The sequence below is a fragment of the Canis aureus genome, chromosome 36, assembly GCF_053574225.1.
Source record: "Canis aureus isolate CA01 chromosome 36, VMU_Caureus_v.1.0, whole genome shotgun sequence".
NCBI classification, from domain to species: Eukaryota; Metazoa; Chordata; class Mammalia; order Carnivora; family Canidae; genus Canis; species Canis aureus.
The window spans coordinates 1,574,145-1,591,036 of NC_135646.1; the positions used below are offsets into that span (position 1 = coordinate 1,574,145).

General features: G+C 36.9%; 2 long non-coding RNA genes and 1 pseudogene across 3 annotated transcripts in view; 1 reads left to right on the top strand and 2 right to left on the bottom strand.

The window, feature by feature from the left end:
- Positions 1-16,892, bottom strand: part of LOC144305944 (uncharacterized) — a 110,642-nt gene that overhangs the window by 20,918 nt on the left and 72,832 nt on the right. The window lies entirely within an intron of this gene.
- On the bottom strand, positions 1,783-13,576 carry LOC144305946 (uncharacterized). The gene is made up of 3 exons (XR_013372978.1): positions 13,453-13,576; positions 5,015-5,207; positions 1,783-2,654 (listed from the first exon to the last, which is right to left on the bottom strand). It is a non-coding gene; the product is annotated as an uncharacterized LOC144305946 (long non-coding RNA).
- Positions 3,145-3,538, top strand: LOC144306079 (large ribosomal subunit protein eL43 pseudogene; annotated as a pseudogene).

Genomic DNA, 16,892 nt, shown 5'->3' on the forward strand with positions numbered 1-16,892 from the left:
CTTTGCAAACTTATACTTTGCATTTTTTGACAACCTGAACTCTCTGAATGAGTTTGTTAAAACAAGCTAAATGGGTAAAGTAAGTTCCTGTAAGACAGGCAAGTTGCGTTTAAAATGGAACTCACCCAAATTAATCTTAATTGTTAGAACTTGGAACTGATACCTAGATAATTTTTTCTTCCCTGAAACATGTGCAGGGTAGATGGTGACAAGTGGGAAATGGAAGATATTGGCTTCTCTGCCATCTTGTTTTTCACTTCCTTAACATATGGTCTCTAGTAGGGAAGATAGACTATATTTATTCTTAACCTCCTACTATCTCTTTCACACCTTTTGAAACTAAAGGATCCTCTTGAATTAGTGCATTATTTTAAATTAAATGTCTTAATTTTTTATTGAAAAAGTAATGCATGCTTACCCAAGAAAAATAACATTTATTCCTTCTTCTTTTTTCTTTTTCTTTTTAAAGATTTCATTCATTTATTCATGGGAGACATACAGAGAGAGAGAGGTGGAAACACAGGCAGAGGGGGAAGCAGGCTCCATGCAGGGAGCCCGACGTGGGCCTTGATCCCGGGTCTCTAGGATCAGACCCTGGGCTGAAGGCGGCGCTAAACCGCTGAGCCCCCCGGGCTGCCTTTATTCCTTTTTCACATGTTCATCAAGTACTTATTTTAGGACAGATACTATTCTAAACTCATATATTTGATTCCATTTATTTCTACAGCTACATTGAATTACTATTATCTTATTATCTGTAATTATCATAAAAGTATTATTATTTCCATGTTTGCAGATGAGGATATGGAGTTACAGAGAAGCTAGGTGACTTATCAAAGGTTACAGAGGCCCCAGAACACAAGTGTCAACTCCAGAGTTCTGTTGTGTACTCTGAAGGGATATCTAGCATCCTACCAAGCAAATGTCACACTGTCAGCAGTGCATATTCGCTCATTTTTCATATGGCTTGAGTTTTTCTAATTCCAAACCATCATAGATGAAGTTTGATCCTAACTCCAATCCACCACGTTATAGACAATGGATGAGGACCTTGTGATTCAGCAGGATCATAAGATCTGCTTGAAGATTGTAGGGACTTGTGTGGACAAGAATGCTGTCTGGCTCCCTGGTGAGATTACTTGAGGCTTGTGAGATAAGCACTGGAGCCCCCTACTTTATTTGGCTTTTTTCTAGGAGGTGTGACTGTCATACTTCCAGTGTGTCCAAAGGCCCAGTCTGGGTGCTGTAGGGGAGGCAAGGAAGGTTCCTCATCCCTGGAAGACATATGGCTCTTCTTGTGGTATTGCAGTTTCTCCTAGAGTTTTAACTCTATGTTCTAATCATAAAAAGTCTTTGATTCTCAAAACAAACACATACCCACCCACCGTTTTAGACAAACACAATAAAATTATTGCAGTATTTGGTACATGACCTTATTTTTTACACATCCCCTTTAATAATACAGTTTTGGTGACCTAGATAGTTTCTGGAGCTATTCTCTATCTACCTTAAAGCTTGACTATACCTTTAATTGATTGTGGAATAATAACTCTTTGCTGTGTAAATGTTGGAGGACTGATGGAATGATTTTTCCCAGAGTGCTTCTGAAGAACAGAAAAAATACTGTGTTCTATTTCAACACATCTTCTTTGTACTATTTTTATCGCTGAGATTGAGCAGCAGGCAGATAATGAACTCACTCTTAAAATGATGAAATTCAATCATATATTTTAGATAACGAATTGGTCAGTCTGTAATGTTCAATGGATAACTTAAATGCAGTTTTCTGCAGAAGGAAACCTCTGCTTTTATGAAAGGAGAAAAAATTACTAGTAAAATAGACCTTTTATGCAAGAGCTAAGAAGGCAAAGATATTCATCATTGTTGTGGCATCGTAATATTTCTTGTGAGAAAAAGTAAATTCAGCTAATTGATTGCACTGACAGCACATGCAACATCTACATTTAAATTATTAAACATCACTAATGTTCTAGAATCTTCCCTCACCATCACAAAAGTCAGGACCAGGCTGCTTTGCAAGGTCTCAGTGATGATTCATCTTAGACCTAATGACAGAGACACAGAAGCAAAAATTTGGTCTCACCGTACTGCTCTAGGTCCTGCTGCTGGAGTGATCAGTCTGGGTTAAAAGTGATACCCGCCATAACAATTCACAGACACTAAAGGCAAATGCCATCCACATTTCCTAGTTGGCAAGAATTTGTGGGAATTTGAAACATTTCAGGTTTAAAACAAGACTCGATGTAATGTCAATATTTAGAATGGGCCACATTACATGGCTGTTGTATAATGCCATACCAGAACAGCCCAACTTGTAGGACTGGCCCTGGATGGCACTGGTCAAGTTCTGTTTTGACACATTTAAATTCATTTTATTGACCCTTTGGTTAGGATGAGTCAATGCAATTGATTTCACTTTTCATTTGACCCCTTGGCTTCCAGGGCCAGAGGTTCTCACACATGGGATCTCCAAATACTTCCCTTGACTTTGATAAGCATCAGGTACTTCAGTGACAGCAGTGGTTAACAGCAAGGGCTCTGGAGTTAGAGGTCCTCAGTTGAATCTCAGCTTTGCCGCTCACTAGCTGTAAGGGCGTGGAGATGAAAAGTAAGCTCAGTGTCTGTTTCCTCACCTGTAAAATGAGAATAATAATAAAACCTACCTCAGAAACCTACATACCTTATTCAGTGCATGTGAAATTCTTGGAATAGTACTGAGCACGTAGAAATTGACCATTTTTTAAACTATCATAATGATTATTATGCACAGAATGACAGTGGTAAAGCCTGCATTGCAATGTCTTTTTGAGCATTAAATGAGATAAAATATGTGAATGTTTAACACTGATGCTGAACATGAGCTATGTATCCAATGGGAGTGATTAATAATAGTTGCCATTGGCTGGGAGTTTACAGCACAGCTGGCCTGTGGAAGTACTTTACACATATTCTACCAACAACTCTTTGAGATACTTATGAGTAATATTCCTATTTTATTGAGGAAATAATTGAGGCATAGTGAAGTTAAGTAATTTGATTAAGGTCAGGGAAAAACTGGACATATTCATTAAGATAATGTGAGCTACTTCTTCCTCTCTGGGCTCAGACCTGGTTGGCGGCAAGATGGCCAAATGCACCAAGAAGGTCAGAATCGTGGGTAAATATGGGACCCGTTATGGGGCCTCCCTCAGGAAGATGGTGAAGAAGATTGAGATTAGCTAGCATGCCAAGTACACCTGCTCCTTCTGTGGCAAAACCAAGATGAAAAGGCAAGCAGTGGGCATCTGGCACTGTGGCTCCTTGCATGAAGACTGTGGCTGGTGGCGCCTGGACCTACAACACCACTTCTGCTGTCACAGCAAAGTCAGCCATCAGAAGATTGAAGGAATTGAAAGACCAGTAGAAGCTCTGTCATTTGAAACATTGCTAGGCTATAATAAATGGGTTAATATATATATATATATATATATATATATATATATATATATGAATGATAATGTGAGCTACTATGAAGAATAAACTCATAGCTCTTAGTGACTGAAAATAGAGTATTTCCCACATAAAATCCAAATGAATGATTGGTGGGAAGTCCTTCTCCACATAGTGCTCCCAAGATCCAGGTCCTTCTATGTTGTGGTTCTAGAATCTTTCACAAGTGGCCTCCAAGGTCACTATGATTTCCATCTTGGGAAGGCAGAAGGGGAAAGAATGTGAAGAATTCCACAGGTTTTATGGGCAAGACCAGTGTGCATAGTATTTATGTTAATATTCATTATCAAACCTGAGTTATGGCCATACCAGAATGCAAGGGGGGCCAGGATGTAGAATCAAGTTGTGTGTCCTATTTTTAGCCCAGTTTCCATGGAACTGAATCTTTTGACCAACACTACTATCATTTAATTTGAATTAAAAATGCAGTTGATCTGGGCTCCTGGATGACTCAGTCTGTTAAGCTTGATTTCTGCTCAGGTCATGATCTCAGGGTCCCGAGGTTGAGACCTGAAGTGGGCTCCAAGCCTAGCGTGCTTAAGATTCTCTCTCTCCCTCTGCTCTTCCTCTCTCCCTCTCTAAAAATAATAGCATTACAGTTAATCCCTGGACAATGTGAGGGGTAGGGGCTCCGACTCTCTACACAGTCAAAAATCCACCTATAACTTTTGACTACGAACAGCCTACTGCTAACCGGAAACCTTACCGATAACATAAACAGTTGTTTAACACATATTTTGCGTGTGTATGTATCATATACTATACACAATACTTAAAATAACATAAGCTAGAGGAAAGAAAATGTTAATGAGAAAATCACAAGAAAGAGACAATTCATTTAGAATACTGTAATGGATTTGTCTAAAAAAAAAATCCACACATAAGTAGACCCATGCAATTCAAATTCATGTGGCTCAAGAGTCAGCTATACTTTCCTGTAGCTGGCATCTTTAATGATCTGTTTCATAAATACTTTATTTATTTGGCTCCTAAAACTACTTAGTATTAGATCAATGTCTTCCATTCACCAAAATTCGCTTTTTGGATCTGCCATCTACCGGGCATTACTATATTTCTCGATTTATATCTACCAAATATTAAGTCAACTAAGTAGACTGCATCCAAAATTTCATTTAAAAAAAAAACATTTAACTGAAAAATAGCAAACAGCCAATAGCGACTGAATTTTTTTATTACATATTTTAGAAGCTTGTAAATCCAGCCTATGACATTTAGATTTGCCCAGAATTAGATTGTCCTTCAACTGAAATCACTTCTTTAAAATTGTTTTGGCCCCAGGCTGCCTTAGCTTGTTTGAACATGCAAAAATGTCTCAAATATCATGGGCAAACCATGTCAGAAATCAAATTAAGAACATAATACCCAGCTGCATCTGGTGCCAAATCTTCCCAAATGAGTTTTACTTAACAAGGCTCTGCAAGATTATCTGGAGCCTTGTGGGTGAACTTTCAGTCATCTGATTCCTCTAGCTCTTCTATATTACCTTGTAGGAAGAATCAGGACTATCAGGTTGATATTTTGTTCTTGGTAGAAGGTCCTTTGGTTACCATTCCACATTAAAAGAAGGGCTTGAGAATATTGAAAATTTCAAGTGGGTGACATTTTGGAAAAGATCACTCCATATGTCGCAATACAGTGTCACGTTCTCCCCAGGAAGAACAGGCTCAAAACTCCATCTAAATAATGAATAAAAGTGAAAACTAAGAAGAACAGTTCTTCAAGGTTAATCATACTGTGTTTGATGGATGATTTTTTAGAAAAAGAAATACTGCTCAGGCAGCATTTAGTCCCATCGAGGAAAGAGAAGGTATCACATGAGGTCACAGAGACTCATCTGTGTAGACCAGCTGTTCACCCTCAGAGTTTGGGCCCAGCTGCTACAGTATATTCACCTTCCTCTAGATGGGAGGAGAAGAAGCCATATCAGCTATGCTGGGGCTGTTTCCTCCCTGTAGTAGGAGATGAGACCAACAGACACCTGTCCATACATAGATCATTGCCTTTAGGAACACTGAGAGAGAAAAGAATCACTGTGAGAATCAAAGATAATTTTCAGATGTGCTATTTTTTTTATCTTCAATTGTTGTTACTTGTTAGAAATAGTCAAAAGTGAGATTGGTTGAGATCTGGAAAGAGAGCTATATCACACTGCCATCTATCCTAGAGCTTTTGACATGCTGTCCTGGATTGGGCTCTCTGCCCGCCCTCATCAGTGTCATTGCACACTCTTTAACAAGGACACGGTTACTGTCTCAGGAAAATAGGAAAGAGTCACCATTATATAGTGGTGACTCTTATTCACATTGCTAATTCAGAATTTTTCATTGTTTCCCATTTGAATAATAAAAAATTTGTAATAGCTAACGTTAGCAGGCAATATACTGTGTATTCTCAGCCACAGCTCATCCTTAGCAAAAACAGGGAGAGTGAAAGGATGAGTGTTAATCACCTCTTATTCATCTTCCCAATTCTCGGCCTGGTGTGTCAGACAGACAACAGGTCTATTTCCAGTGCTGGCTACCGTAGCTTGTGACCTAAATGCCGTAAAAGCTTAGTGAAGGGTGATACTGATTGAGGCACAAATACTTGTGGAAAATATCAGACAGGAGGGCTTGAGGCTGAGGTGTTCGAGGGTTAGAGTTGAGCAGGAGGATACCTCAAATTCACTTTTCAAAATCATCTCCAATTCATTTGTTCTTCATGGCCAAGGCCGTAATCTTAAATGGGTATTCAATAGCTGAATCTCAGGTAAAAGCTTTATAATGATATCTGAAACTAATATTTAGTGATTAAGGACATAAGACCATATCACAATCTCATTTTTATATTCCATCAAGTGTCGTTCTTGTCATTATGAAAAAGAAGCAATTCCTGTCACTAAGCAAATAATGTCTGGTAAAGACAACTGAGCCAAGCTCTGATTTCTTTTACCCCCTGTTTTTATAGAATCAAGGAAATTCAAATAAGAGTTCTAAATGGCCTGATACTTTAATATCTTTTTATTAAGATTTAATGATCATTTTTTGATTGTACAACGAAGATAGAGATCATTGGTTTCCCTATTAGAAATGATCATTTGTAATAGATTCTATGGTCATCGGCCCTGATCCTTTCTTCAGGGCTATGTAGTCATGTCTCAGTTATTGGGAATATGGCTCCTCATAGCTGAAAGTTTTGCCCCTTGCTAGAAATTTTTCCCAGGTGGCCATTGCCTTCTCAAAGTAACATTCCCTTCTGGGGGTAGCCCCAGTCAATGTCTGGTTGATGCAGTTATACAAAATTCTGGCTCCATTGCCTAAATTTAGAATAACTCTGAGGGTCTTTCCAGTTTCAGGACACCTCCTGAGGTCTTTAGAAGCACCCATGCCACCACAGTCAGCTTCTCTATCTAATCTTGCTTCCGTCACTTCCATGCAGATATACCTGAGAGCACTCCCCAATAAACTTTGTGCAGGCAAAATCTGTCTCTAGAAATTCGATCTAAGAAAACATTCTTTAACATTTTGATATATTTTCCCAGGGTATGTTTTACAGAATTGGGATCACACTAAATATACAGTTTTGTATTGTTTCTTTTTAATTTAATGATATATTTTGAGCATTTTTATTTTATTGATTCTTTCTTAAGTATGTTACTTAGTAATTTCATCACATTTCAATAAATGATATGCCATAATTTATTTAACCACTCTATTCAAAATTGTCTCCAATTTTTCCATATTATAAATAATACTATGATGACATCAAATAGTTTTATACATAAAGTCTTTGACCATTTCAGATTATTTTATGAAAATACATTCTTAGCAGAAGAATTACTGAGTCCAAGAATATGAACTCTGTTAAGAATTTTCAAATACGTTGCTAAATTGCTTTCCTGAAGTATTTTTGACATTGTATTTTTTCGTGGATTTACATTTCCACTATCACTTAGGATTGTATTGGTCTCACCATGTTCTTGCCAGAGTTGAATACTTATTATTATACTTAATTCAATTTCTGGCAGAGTTCTTTAGCACCAACTTGCTATTCTTGGATTGAAGTCTAAAACTGACCTTTTCATCCAACTGTATATGGATGGTCTCCTCTCAGATTCCTATACACTTGGTCCTCGCTACTTCAGTACCCTGTTGGGGGCCCTGTCATAAAGTCTGCATATTGATGTCATGCTGAGCATTTCCCTTTAACCTTAGATGAGTTATTTGTGGTGACTTTGATTATTAATTTCCTGTTCTTATTAATCTATCTTCCCTAACATGTAGTATGGATCCCCATACGTGACACATGTGCAATAAAAATGCTTTTTAAAATAATTTATTGTCAGTGGCCATTCATCAGTTTGTCAATTCTATAATTTGCCCACTTTGTGTTTCAAAGAACCAGTGTAAGATGCCAAAGTAGCCAATTTGCTAACTATAGGTCTTCCTGCCTTACGGATGCAACAGAGGCGACTATAAACTATTGTGATGGGCAAGTCCTTTGTTGCTAATGTGTCTTGTTTTCTATTTTTTGCCTTGAGACCAGTTGATTGCTGGTGCTTGAAGAGTTCAAAACAGAAGCCCCGAATAATATGATTTTCTCATTTATTTACTTATCTTAGTATATTAATTTCTATAAATTTATGATCCTAAAGCCATGCTCTTGGACTTATATATTAGTAATAATGAATGCATTTTTAATTTAGTTGGGTAAATATCTAGTGATACTTGTTTGGCAACTAAGTAAAATCTATTTTGAGTGACTCAAGTATGCTGGTTTATACCTGAATAAGATTAATGAGCTAACTAAATTATGGTGGCTGTGTTCTCCAGACCACATGGAATTGTATTTTAAGTAGCTCAGACTAGATTCTCCTCATATGTGTTTCTCATTCATGGGGAAAATCCAAAAATCTGCTCTGTTTACAAGAACATCAATTGTAATTTCCCAACCTGATTCAGATCTCCAGTTTCTAGACACTTATTGAGCTTTTTGTAGAAAATTCATATTGGCTAAAATCAATGAAGCAATTCTAAAACCCCTTCACAATACCTTTTGGTACAAAATAATTAACTCGGGGGCCCTAATGTTTCAGTGAGTAAGCAGACCAATTTTCTCATGCAACAGTCAAATCTCTGAAAGTGCTGGGTAGTAGAAATTCATTTTTGAAAGCCAATGTTGGATCTAGGGTATTTTTTTTTTAATTTATTTATGATAGTCACACACAGAGAGAGAGAGAGAGGCAGAGACACAGGGAGAGGGAGAAGCAGGCTCCATGCACCGGGAGCCCGATGTGGGATTCGATTCCGGGTTCCCAGGATCGCGCCCTGGGCCAAAGGCAGGCGCCAAACTGCTGCGCCACCCAGGGATCCCCTAGGGTATTTTTATTTACAAATTTAGCAGTGGTTTATATGACAGTAAAATGAATTTATAGAGCAAGAATTTCCACTCCCTTCAATCCGTGAGGAATAGAAACTCCTGTGGGTCATTTTGTGATAAATTTAAGATAGGTAGAAGTTTAAGAGCAAAGAGAAAGTGAGGAAACTCAAGGAGAGGAATTATAATCATTTTCTCAAAGTGACTCCTGTGAGTCTGCAAGCACCAAGATTAAATGCCTTTACTGTAAACCCCTCAAGGCTCTCTTTCTTGATTTCCATGCAAATAGAAACAGAAGCAAGAGAGAAATGAGTTGCCTTCAATAATCAAAACAAATCAAAGTGCTGGTGAAAGTGAGGGTAGAAAATATAGACAGCATCTCCATCCCAGAAGTGTATATGGTTAGAATCATAAAATCAAGAAACAATTACACTTTATTAATGTAGGCCCATCTAGAAAATCTTTCAAGGGCAGATGACTGCAATTTAATAAGATAAGGCTTCATACTTCAAACTCTTGCAAGGAGAGGTGTGAGGCAAATCCAAGATTGTATTACAAATGTTTATATATTTCCCCATATTGGTAAAATTTTAGAAAGATGCTTAAAACAAGAATGTGATATGATTATAGAATGTAAGTTCACTGTTAGAATCAGGTAAAAACTGTGTAGACACCAGTATAAACCAATATAGTATTCTGTGGGGGATACACCTAAATATGAAATAGTAGTTAAAAGATTGAGTTATTTCTTAAAGCTTTGGCAATTAAGAAATAACTGCTTGTTCACTTGAAGAATTTATGATATTACTCAATGCATGATAAATATTATGATTCATTTAAACAGTACCCTAAAACATGACCAAATTTATTCATGGCATACTGTGTCAGAACACACAAATAAAATTTTGTTTGGTGGAAATGAGTGGTTAATCATGGTGAACTCACTAGAACCTGCTAACCTTGGTTCCAATTGACTATCACCCATCTGAACCTAACGCATTCTGAATTTGCAAACTTTTACAAGTCATTCTTTAATATCATTACTGTCTTTTTAAAGTCCATATAAACCTATTGGCTTTTAAGTGTTTCTTATAGGGTAAAATAAAAAAGAAATAGGGATATTTTAGGAAAAAAATATTCCTTTTCTCTTAACTTATCAAATTACTGTAAGTTGTCAAGTTGACAATATTTATCCCACTATTCCCCAAGGAAGAGTTGAAAGCAGTTATATTGACAAAGAAAAATCTAAGCATACCAAACTATCTTTAGAGAGAAAGAATTTGGAAGATTATAAAAATAATTTAGATTCTTAGATGTTATCTGAGATGCAGCATTCTCCTAGGATTGACCTTTCAAGAAACCCAGTAAGTGTGTTTCTCCAAAGAATCAGGTTATATGTTCCAGGAAATCAGAATGAAGATTAGAGGGGAGATTTAAATGTGGGGAATTTGGGATGCCTGGGTGGCTCAGAGGTTGAGCACCTGCCCCTGGCTCAGGGCGTGATCCGTGGTCTTGGGATCAAGTCCCACATCGGGCTCCCTGTCTGGAACCTGCTTCTCCCTCTGCCTATGTCTCTGCCTTTCTCTCTCTGTGTCTTTCATGAATAAATAAATAAAATCTTTTTTAAAAATTAAAAAAAATAAATGGAATTTGTTTGGAGCCCTCAACTGTCAATTGAAAACACTCTACTGTATCTCTAGATAGACCTAGAAAGTTGGGTCTTGGTAAACTTGCTTTGTCAACCCCATCTTACTTAGTTCTCCACTCAGAATAGAACATGTCAGCCATCAGGAATTAAATTATTTGGGAAGATTAATTATAAGGCATTAATAACTTGGAATTTAACAGAATAGGAGTGGTGGTAGGCAAAATAATGACCTCCAAAAGATGTTCATATCCTAATCCCTGGAGCCTGTGAATGTATTAGATCATATAGCAAAGGGAAAATAAGGTTGCAGATGAAATTATGATTGCTACTCAGCTGACCCAAAATAGTGAGATTATCCTGGATGATCCAGTTGGGCCCAAAGAAGGCACAAAGTTTCTTAAAGGCAGAAGGATGCAGAAGAGTCAGGGTGAGAAAAGGATGACATAAGCAAGGTAAGAGTGATGCCATGTGAGAGGTACTCAACCTCCATTGCTGGAGGTGAAGATAGAAGGAAGGAGCCATGAGCCAAGGAATGAAAGCAGCCTTGAGAAGCTAGAGCAGATAAGAAACAGATTCTCCAATAGAGTCAACAAAAGAACACATCCTTTCCAATGCATTGTTTTTAGACCAACGAGACTGCCAGTCTTCTGACATATAAAACTGTGAGACATTAAATCTGTATTGTGAAGTCACTAAGTTTGTGGTGCTTTGTTACAGAAGGAATAGGAAATTAATATGAAGAGTTTTTGGTATTGAATGCAGGATGCCGCTGTAACAAACACCTAAACATGTGGAAGAAGCTTTGGCATTGGGCAGGGGGAAGAGATCAAAAGAAAAGAAGGATAGAAAAATGCCAAGGATGCTGTAGACTGTAAACTGAAACACGAACGCTCATGGTTCTGCTAGTGAATGTGTAGAAGAAAATAAGAAATATATTCCCAGCAATGAAAGGAAAGAGAACCCTTGTTCTATGGTGGCAGGACACCTACAGTCCTGTCCTGCAGTCCTGTGGAAAGCAGAACTTATAAATGATGAAATTCAGGAGACTTCCAATCATTGCATTGAAGGTATGGCCTCTGTCTCCTCATTGTTTGCAGTAAAATTTGAAAGGAAAGACAAAAATGAAGGAAGAACTGTTAAAAAAATAAGTAAAAATTGATGTGTGGAAAATTCTGAGCCAATTCTTCCTGCAAAAAGTCAGCGTCCAGCCACACAAAAGGCTATTTGAAGAAATTGAAATTAGATCCCCTCAGCCATCTCAGCAGAAGCTAAAGACAGGAAGGATCACCCAGGAAAGATCTGTTGAGAAATCTCTTGTCTGATAGCATGAATCCCTGTGACATACATGGAAAATCCACAAGTTTCCTCCCAAGTTTTTATCAGCAGAAACATTACCACCTTGAATTGAGAGGCAGAGAGAATTCAGTTGTGTCTGCAGGAACAGGCCAGACAAACATTGGAGTTGACGTTTGTTTTAAGTAGAATTCACCTGGAAATGTCATAGCTTAGTTCTTTCTGCAGGAGAAGGAGCTAGTAGATAATAGGAGTTCAATTGCCTTCAAGAAACAATAACAAAAACAAAAAAAAACAAGACATTGGTAGGGAAAGGGAAGTGAGTTTATAAAAGTTTGTCTGATTATAGATTAGTGCTATTTCAGATAATAATGATCATGTGAGAATTCTGTGAAATATCTATGAAAGTTTTTGCTTTAACCAATATTAATAATTTCTTATGTTAGAACAGACTATCCAGGATGGGACTCTTCTATAATAGGTCCAATATGCAAGAATCTAAGATGAAAGAATATTTGTATACATATCAAAGATGTGTATACAAAGACTTTATATTGCTAGATTTTTCAAGTGATGGACAATCATTGTTTAAAGGCCATTTAAGTAGAAGGCAATTCTTTGAAATAGTTCCACTTGTTTAAACTTCTCTCCTTCCAGTAATTGGATTCCTAACTAAAAACTAACCAGACTAACATTTGTGGTGGATCTATTATATCCCAGGTCCCATGCTTTACACAACTTGAATAAATTATCTCATACATTTTCACAAGACATAGAAAGATATGTACGTTATCATCCCTATTTTTCAGATGAGGAAATTGAAGCACGAGGGAGTAAGGTAACTTGCCCATGTGGTGAATGGCAAAGCAGAGATTTCAATTCAGTTCTTTGAAATTCCAGAAACACAGTCTTTAGCTACACAATTATCCTTCTTTGTAAGCATTTGAACATTAACTGCTCATATTCACAGTTTCCGATAGACCTGGAGCATAGCATGTTTCCTCTAAAGCACAAGTTTCTCAATATGGTAGATATATATAGTATCTTCTCTCTAATATTCCTGCCTGAGTTTAGGAAAACAAACAGAATTAAATAGAGACTGCTCTAAATTAAGATCCATTATCTATGTGCCTCCAGAAGGGAATAGTAGGAACAGTAAGTATTGATGTCCATATATATTTTGACCTAACCTAAATACTAGGCCAAGGACTTTCTGTACTTTATCTTGTTTAACCTTCATTCACAAGGGAACCTATTTTATAAGAGGGAGAAATTGCTGCATGAAAGCTTATCAATCAGCCTGGTCATACAGCTGGTTAAAACTGTGAGTCAAGGTTCCAGATCCATACTGAGACCACTAGATTTCCTGCCTTAGGTATAGCTACATGTATATATTTTTGCAAAGGAAAAAAAAAAAAAACATGGTGAGTTAAATAATCTGCTCCTTTTGGTAATATTTAGATGCTGGGTAGGATTCAAGAAAGGAAAAATGTAATTTCTCAGCACATGGAGTGCATGAATGTTTTGTGCCTGAAATATCGTTTGGTAGCTCAAGGCAAAATCCAGATGGTTCCTGACTGGGCTATCACCTCATAATGTTTCAATGTTAAATAAGTTTTCCTCGCCTCATTTGCCTGAACCACCTCAAATCCTGGGACAATTTCCTCTCATCTATTTTCAACAGGTTGGTGTTGCGTCTCCCCAATCTGCTATATTGAAGTACAGCTGGTGTCTCAGATCTATGTGGGCCCCTGAGTCATAAAGAGTGGGTACTTAGCAACCAGATCAGATAAGCACAGGATGTTCCATCTTTAATTGTATGATTTATAGTTCAATATGGCCTTCCATATCACTTATTAACATTTTAGACTATAAACTGATCTCAAAATAGTTTAGATTAGGAAAGACAGGGAAATCATTTCTAATCATAGGTCTGAAATTTACCCTAACATTTTAATGGTTTTTGTTGTTGTTGTTGTTGTTGTTGTTTGTTTTTTTATCCTTCCTGGTACTAGAAGTGACTTTGGCTGCATAATAACACATTTCAAAGGTTGACTGGATATTTATTTCCCTGTTCTTATTTTTCTCATGTTGAGGGAAACAAAAAATGAGTTGTTGCTAGGAAAATACTAATAGTCACCAACTGGTTTCCTGACATTTGAGTGAGCTTAGAAGCCCATCAATAGTACATTATGAATCAAAGCTGGTTCAGATAATTTCATAGCCACATCAATCATTGACTATTCTTGACAAACTACAAAGCAGAAAAGACTTATAATATATTCTATAGTGTATGTCCCACTTTCCCACCTTGAGAAACAGACTTTCTATTAGCTTAAATGCTACTAATGTGCACTCATTAGAAGAGAAACCTTGAGAAAATGTCAATATACATCAAAACTGACTCGTTGAAAAGAAGGTTATGTTTTATAACCAATAGGTAGACTGGGCAATTTCCTATGTAGTATAATGTGAATGACACCATCAAAGATTCTTGTCCTAAATTCTTTTCCATAATTTTGACCACAAAGTGTATAATTTCCACACTTCCTATTGAATTAAGATATAGAAGGTATTTGTTAAAATGTGGCTATCTGATAGGAGTAATACCTGAAGTCATATTATGACAAATACCCACGGAGAGCAAGTTTTAAAGAGAAGGAGATTCAAGACTGGTAAGAGAATCAGGAGAGATATCTTATGGGGAAGTGGGAAGGGAGGAGGAACCAGAGGTTGGCCTGAGATCAGTGGGCAAGCGTGGGAAAGGTCAGGGGTGGTGTCAGAGTAGGAAATGGAGAGAGAAGGGACAATGGAGGAAGACACAGGTAGAGGGTAGAAGTTTTAGAAGAAACATTGGACAAACAAGTAAATTCAAAATTTACCAAGAATTGAGCTTGATTATGTACAAATAGAGTTGTCAAGTTGACAATATTTATCAAGAAGTTTATACTTATTTATGCCTCTGGTTTAGTAATTCTATTTTGAAGATTTGAATCTGATAAAATAATCCCAAATACGGAAAATTCATATCATTATTTATAGTACAAAAAACGTGGCAGCCACCAAAATGTCCAACCATAGATTAATTGTTGAGTAAGCCATGTCTATCTACTCAATTAGATCTTGCAAATACTTTGAAAGTTATGTTTAAAAGAATATATTTAAAAATGTTTATGATCTAAAGTTGAGTTAAATAAGAAAAATACAAAATTGAATGCATAATTATTGAAATGCATTAATATATTGATTGGGGCATATCAGACTGTTCTAAGTGAATGTATTTTTGTGAAGGGGATTATAGGTGATTAATCTCCCATCCCCATTCCATCAATTATTTCTTTTAGAAATCTATATCTTCCAAATACACTTTAATGAGTATTATTTTGCAATGGAAATTATTTAAGTATCAATATCAGTATGATCATCCCAAGGCAAGACTCTAAAGCTATCGAGGCATATATTCCTTTCTTCTGAAAGTCTTAGCTTTAATCAATGACAGCAGCCCAGAAAAAAGATAGATCCCTTGCATCAAAGATATAGGATTAATGCTAATTCCCTAGCAGAATCTCTAAAGAAGATTAAAAATTTACCACCAATGTATGGAAAAAGAACATATTAAGATTGTTGTATCAGATCAACTAGTTGTGTTCTGTCTGTTGGATGAAAAATGTAAATGTAGATTGCAATATCTTCAGAATGGTTATTCAAAGTTTGCCTAAAAGTTAGCCAGAAAGATTAGGCTCTTTTCTAAGGGTAATGTGGGGACACTTGAATCATCTGTTATCTTGAATGGTCCAATACTGGCTGATCTTGATAGTAAGCAGATGAGCAGTTATTGCCTCCATAATTGGATTTTGTTAGGATAGGAGACAGAAATAGAGATGGATCTATTTTCTTTCCTTAGAGATTTGACATTTTAAAAGATATCCCTGCCAGTGGAGAATTTGGTGAAGGCTGCTCTTTTATAGTGGAAATCTTAAAGAAAAACATGTTGCATGATGATTCATGGGAAGGGTGCCAGCCTATTTAAATGAGGACAAGGTATTATTTTAATGCTGAAAGGAGCCTGGGAGTGTATCTGATATTTCAGAGGAGATGTGTCTACATTTGTAAATTAATTATTCTTTTGAATACTCAATGATGGGTTGGGCTGTCATGAAAACAGAGGCAGTATATAGAGGGTGGTAGACTTTGGAATTAAGCAGAGCTGGGTTTCGGTCCCTTACCCAATGCCTTGAAAAATGTATTCCATATCATTGAGCCTCACTTTATTTATCTATAAAAAGCACATAATAGAAATATTAACTAGCCACTATGCCAAACACCTTATGTTCATTAACTCATTTAATTCTTACACTGACTCCATGAAGAAAGTACCATTAGGAATACATAAGACTATGTATAGGACACAGCTGGCAGATTTTATAGAACATATGGAGGGGGACAATAAATTTCATCCTTTTCCCTTAACAATAAGATTCATGATCCTGGCCCACAATCTACTGACATAAATATGGAGTGGTTTGTTAGAGCGGATAGCTTTTGTTGTTTCTATCCGATTGGATAAATTTGAATAATTTTGATTGTACTAAAAGCAGATCATGAGACAAAGACTTGGGTACAAGAAGTTTATTTGGGGAGTGGAGAATTAATAAAGGGAAAGTGGAATTAATAAGTGATTCATTGTTTCGGGCATTTGGGATTCAATCCTACTAGGGCCCTTTTACGAAAATGTTTAAAAATAACTTGAAATCTATTTTCAGGGGGAAAAGTAGTTAGAGAATTTATGTCACTGCTTGGCAGTCACCCCTGGGCCAATACCCACACCCCCTTCTGGTCTTCTGCATGCTTACTTTGAGCAAGGTCCCACACCCAGAAGGGGGTCAGGCCAGTGACCTAAGGGGGGAACAACGGGAATATTCACATCTTCTGCTATAGTTACATAAGGACCTAACGTAAGAGCAAAACATCAGTTTACTCTGGAAGGAAAGGGTTATCAGATTTCAGTAATTTCTACATTTCTTTCATTTGAGTAGCTCAGATTTCTAAAAGTGTATGCCTTGCA